At 42.7% G+C, this 6,238-nt stretch overlaps 1 pseudogene; it reads right to left on the minus strand.

The window, feature by feature from the left end:
• Positions 1-294: 294 nt before the first annotated feature.
• LOC116378753 (protein NLRC3-like) lies at positions 295-4,572 on the minus strand (annotated as a pseudogene).
• Positions 4,573-6,238: the final 1,666 nt, after the last annotated feature.

Here is a 6,238-nt window from a genome sequence, read left to right on the forward strand (position 1 = left end):
TGTGTGTGTGTGTGTGTGTGTGTGTGTGTGTGTGTGTGTGTGTGTGTGTCTGCTTTTGCCTAAAACACACAAATGTTCGTAAAAAGAAAAACAACCTTTTTGATTATTTTTTTTCACCATAAGTTCATAAAAACTCAAATCACCTCAGGCTGTGATGTCAGAGGGAGACTGGTATCATCATGTTTGCTTTTTAAAACCTCTTAAGCTCGGGCCCTATTTGTAGGCCTCTGCTCGAAAATAGCATACCATACTAAAGTGACCATAGTTCTGTAACTACAAGGTCTATTTTAATAATTTTTGTTGCTATAATCAGATCACAACAGTTGTGAGATTGTTCAGACTAGCTAGCAGCTAGTTAGCTGTTCTTAGTTTGTGGAGCTTCTCGACTCCCAAAACGTTGGAACAAATAATCGATTCACCATCAATTCAACTGACAATATATTAAATCTACAGTTGATTTATGTCTCAAACGTTCTCATCAGTGAATTTAGTGATGAAACAGAACAAAGATTGTAAAATAAACTTGATGTTTTTGGACATTGTAGTTGTGGCCATAGACTGTGTCGTTCCAGCGCTTTGCATTGTGGGATACAGAAGGAGAGGTACACTGGAGATTCTTTCTGACTCAGTAAAACATCAGGTATTTCTGTCAGACTGTAGATTTAGCTTTTGTTAGCATGCTACATGCTACACGTTGGTCACATCAGTACAAACTGCTGGTATAGTACGAGGTTTCAAATACAGCCGCTGTCAAACACAACAGACTGACTTGATCCATGTGAAGCCTGAGATCAGTTCAGATCAACTTTACAAGTCATTTCTACAGAACTAGACTGGATTTAGTCCTGAACATCACAGACAGTATGGACAGATTACAAACACCAAGAACTCTTGAATGGACATTTGGACACGTGAGTATTGTGTTGAGAAAGACCTGAACCAATATGAACCGGTCCTTTAAGAACATGTGTTTTTTGTTGCAACCTAAAGGTTCAGAAAATGAGACAAAACATGGAAACAGAACCACAGTTAGACCTGCTGTCAACAAGTGTCATGATGATGTCATTCACTATCATCACTTGTTGAAGAGCCACTTCCACTATGACTGGTCTCAGCTGACATCTTTTTCTAGTAATTACAACAGAGACTTATGTTCTGAAAGCCTGCTCTGTGGAGACGTTTGGGCCTGTGTAGGCTGCTGCTTATTACTCTGAGCTCTGCTTTAATCTCACCACAGCAGCTGTGTGGTTGTCTCTGTAGCAGCCTCATCAGCTTCTGATACCATGAAGATCACCACAGTTCACAACTTCACCTTTATTCAGCTTTGCATTCAAGTCTTTCTCTCTCTGTTTACACAGTTTGTATCTGCTGTCATCAGATCTTCATCCTCCTCCTTCATCTCCCTCACACACTCTACAGCCTCATCAGGACTGACATCACCTTCACTGACTGATGGACCACAGTGAGAGTCTGTGGAAGCTAAAAACTCTCCTGTCAATCACTTCATTTTTTATTTATTTTTTTTTTTTTTAAACTTAATTTCTCTACTTTCTGTTACTCTGACAATTATTCAGCTTTTGTTTTCAGAAACCTTACAGTCAGTGAACTGACCTCAGAGTCTCCAGTCGACAGTGTGGACTCTCCAGTCCAGCAGACAGCAGCTTCACATCTGAATCCTTCAGGCTGTTATTACTCAGGTCCAGCTCTCTCAGAGGGGAGGGGTTGGACTTCAGAGCTGAGGCCACAACTTCACAGTCAGTCTCTGAGAGTCCACAGGCAGTAAGTCTGTCATAACACAAATATTACAAAATATTATTATGAAAGAGGACACTTGATATTTACTTCCTGCTTTGATGAACATTGTCTCTTCACATCAGTGGTTCAGCTGATCTTATCTCACTGTTTCACATGAAACAATAACTCTCATTCCTGCAGACTCTTCATCTTTTGTTGAGGGATCCAGCTAAAATGTCTTAGACACACCTCATCCAAACCTTCCTCTCTGTCCATTTCCTCAAAGAATGAATTAATTAACTGACTTATCAAATGAGAGATTAAACAAATAGATAGAAACATAGTGAAACTGTGATAGTGCTGTGTACTGCAGCTGAACTCTGATACTATCTCACACCTCTACCTCCAGCAGAGCGAGAGCAGGAAGTGAGGCCCTAAAGCTCAGCCATGAAGCCTTCTGTTGTTTCATGATGATAACCTTTAAGAGATTTCATTTATCAATATGTAATCTTACGTGCTTCTGCACTCACTGAACAGTAAAGATGAGTAAATCAGATAATCTTGGTTTAATGGACTCCTGATCAGAGTCAGAATAAGAAACAGATGATGCAACAATGGAAACTGTTAAAGAGACTTCCTGACTGATGTTCCACTCAGGAAGACCAGACAGGAACCTTCAGGGGGGCCGAGAACTAAATGTTAACTTGAACAAGTCTGTCATTAGTGTACTACTGTGTTCTTTCACTTCGTGTTACTCGTAGGAGTTTGATTTCCGGATCATTTGTGTTTATTCGCGTCCCTCTGGCTCGACGCCCCGGAGAGGAGGAGGGGCTTCCTCTGAGTAGACAACGTTTCATCAATCACGGCAGAAATAACTGCTATCGCTGCTTAGTACTTGTTGTGGAAGTCCAAGATATCCGGGGAAACTAAACTCTCTCATGTCTGGATTCATAACATCATCTGGAGGTTCACTGTATCTAACAAAAGACACGTCAGCTGGTTTACTACAGATGTATGAGCTCAAAATAAACTATTCTACTGAGATTTAATTGCAATAACTGGATAGAAATGATGCTGACATAACAACATAATGATGCAGATTTGTAAAAAGTCTGAATTCATCGTTTGTTTGACCACAAGACAACAAGTAAACACTTTTAAAATACTTGTTTTCTGAATGGAGTCTGGTTCTATCAGTGCTAGGCTATGCTAACGTTGTAGCCGCTCCATCAACACTCAACATAACGTCATCGAGGTTTAAATACACCAGCGTAGTTATTGTTTGTACCATGTGGTTTATACACAAACATTTATACACACAGTTTCTAGTCTCTGTACTAATATGAGGTATATTATATATATAACATGTATTATAGAGCGCTGGGTGAACACACACGGATACAATATGTTTATCCTCCATTTATGATTCAACGTCAGTGATGACAGGAGAATCTCAACGCTGAAACGCTTTAAAGACACAGCGTCACACGAAAGTTCAAATATTTTAACTCGAGGCGAATTCCGTGTATTTTCGTGTTATTAGCATCATACATTTACTTCATCCTCATCTTTGCATTGACTTTGTATGTAATCTCATAGAGCATAAAGTTGCTTCACGTTTGGTGTGCTTATTGTGTACTTAATGTTCTAATATAAACTTTATTAACTTTAGGACATCTTCATAAAGTTAATCACATCTGGACTTACTGAGCCTTTCTGCAGTTCCTCACAGCTAGAATCAGTCTCCGTCGTCCGTCCTCTGATGTCTTGTACTTCTTCAGGTCCAACTCATCCAGAACCTCCTCTGACATCTGCAGCATGTAGGCCAGAGCTGAGCAGTGGATCATTAAGAGTCTCTTCTTTGACTTCAGGAACTCTTGGTAATTCTGCTTTTTCCTCTTTGTCTGGACCAGCAGGAAGTGTGAGTACATGTCAGTCAGCTCTCCTCTCTGGTCTGTAGTCCACATGTGGTCCAGAACTGTAGCAGTGATCCAGCAGAAGACTGGGATTAGGCACATGATGTGGAGGCTCCTGGATGTCTTGATGTGTGAGATGATTCTGCTGGACAGCTCTTCATCACTGAACCTCCTCCTGAAGTACTCGTCCTTCTGTGGGTCGGTGAAGCCTCGTACTTCTGTTACCCTGTCAACACGTGAAGGAGGGATCTGATTGGCTGCTGCAGGTCTGGAAGTTATCCAGACGAGAGCCGATGGAAGCAGATTCCCCTCGATGAGGTTCGTCAGCAGCACGTTGACCGATGCCTTCTGTGTGACATCAGACACGACCTCATTGTTGAAGAAATCCAATGAAAGTCTGGTTTCATCCAGACCATCAAAGATGAACACAACTTTACAGACAGAGAGCTCCTCTGCTGGGACCTTCTGTAATATTAGATGGAAAACATGGTTCAGCTGGAGAAGACTGTACTGCTCATCTTTGATCAAGTTCAGCTCCCTGAACGAAAGCAGAACCACCAGACTGACATCTTGGTTCTCCAAACCCTCGGCCCAGTCCAGAGTGAACTTCTGCACCGAGAAGGTTTTTCCAACGCCGGCGACGCCGTGAGTCAGAACGACTCTGATGCGTCTCTGTTGGTGAGCTGAGGCTTTAAAGATGTCGTGGCACTTGATCGGAGTGTCATGGAGGGTCTTCTTCTTGGAAGCTGATTCAAGCTGCCTCACCTCATGTTGGGTGTTCACCTCTTCACTCTGTCCCTCTGTGATGTAGAGCTCAGTGTAGATCCACTTCCTGTTTCATCACTTCCTTCAGTCACACGTTCACATCTCTTCTTCAGACTGATCTTATGTTCATCTAAAACCTCCTGCAGACCACCATCTCCTGAAACAGAGAAACCAGAGAGAACATATAAAGTAAAGGTTAGAAAGTCATCTTCACTTCCTGAAGTCAGAAAGAACTTCAAAGTGACTCTTACATTTATTGTTAAGAGTTTTTTATGACTAAAGGAAGTTTGAGGACAAAGCTCTTTTCTCTGTGACTGTGTGTCGTGTTCATGTTTGATTGACAGCAGACTTCATCTAAACAGCTCACTGTGGCAGTTCCTTCCTCCTGGAAGATTTAAAACTGATCCACCAATCAAACACGCCTCAATGTGTTCATGTCCTGTTGTGTTCACCTGTTTTTATGGAACAGCACCACTAACAAACAGCAGCATATCTCACTGACCAATACACTGCATTTTCTGTAGCTACTTCAAAATAAAAGCCTTCTGCTGGTAGAAAACTCTTATTTGAAGCAGGACATGTTGAGTTTTCATCAGCAGTAAGCGAACTCAGCTTTGAGATGAAACAATCCGTAAACAATAGTACCAGTCTGATATCTGAAGGTACAAACGAGGACTCATGAGTGAAAGTAACTTTCAGTTAGAAGCTACAGAAGTAGTGAGACTTTCTCTCTGGTCACCAGCACAGTGTTGATCCAGTCAGCGTAGCTACAGACGTGGCTTTGGTTTGAGGGAGGAGACCGTCTCTGTCATGGTGCTGGGATTTTACATGGTCGGTTTCCTGTTTTATTTTGAAAGATCACTTTGCTTCCTGTCTTTGTGATTGTCTGTCCCGCCTGGATTTGTTCCATCTGTGTCAGTCTCACCTGTTTCATGAGTTAAAGCTGCTGAATAGTGAATTCAGAGCGTTTCTGTTGACTCCACACGGCTCTCAACATGGCTGACGGCTGAGCCGGCGGCTAGCAGCTAACGGCTAACAGTTCAAACAGCAGCAGTGCTGAGCGTGTTTCCCTAATGGGTAGCAGGAGGCGGGGCTACACTGTGATGACACGCTATCAGCTGTGAGCTAACCCAGACTGGGCTCTAGACAACAGGGCTCAGGAAAGACTTTGTGTTCGCACACAAGAACACATTCAAAGTCTCGACTGTAAACTAAAACAGTTTTTATATCAACTATGTGTCGATTGTTCTTATTTCCTGTTTTGTTGAGCTGTAGCTGACAAAGTTAAAGTCCTTCTGTTAAAAGTCCAGTTATGACCGACGTGGATCAAAGATTTGTGTTTTAGTTGTTAAAAATACATTCATCCTCACATTTATCTCATCACATCAAATACAGACGAGGGCCGTATGTTAGAAGCTGTCACCAGTGTAGTGAACTCAAACGTCATAACAACAACTATGATAAATCTCATCTGATGAACTTCTTCCAAACTGCTCTCATGACCCCGAGGTCACTGGTGTTGGACTGACTCAACTCAACTCTGCTCCCCGTGTCTGTGTGTTTGGGTCCATCCACTGCTGCCTTTGTGGCCCCCACAGGATGTGACATCAGTTACACCATTAACTCACAGGCACTAACGTGCACGCTCACAGGCACCAACATGCACGCTCACAGGCGCCAACATGCATGCTCACAGGCGCCAACATGCACGCTCACACGCGCCAACATGTAGGCTCACACGCGCCAACATGTACGCTCACACGCGTCAACATGTAGGCTCACACGCGCCAACATGTAGGCTCACACGCGCCAACATGTAGGCT

This window comes from Anarrhichthys ocellatus, unplaced genomic scaffold (genome assembly GCF_004355925.1).
Source record: "Anarrhichthys ocellatus isolate YVR2014 unplaced genomic scaffold, GSC_Weel_1.0 scaffold3102, whole genome shotgun sequence".
Lineage (NCBI taxonomy): Eukaryota > Metazoa > Chordata > Actinopteri > Perciformes > Anarhichadidae > Anarrhichthys > Anarrhichthys ocellatus.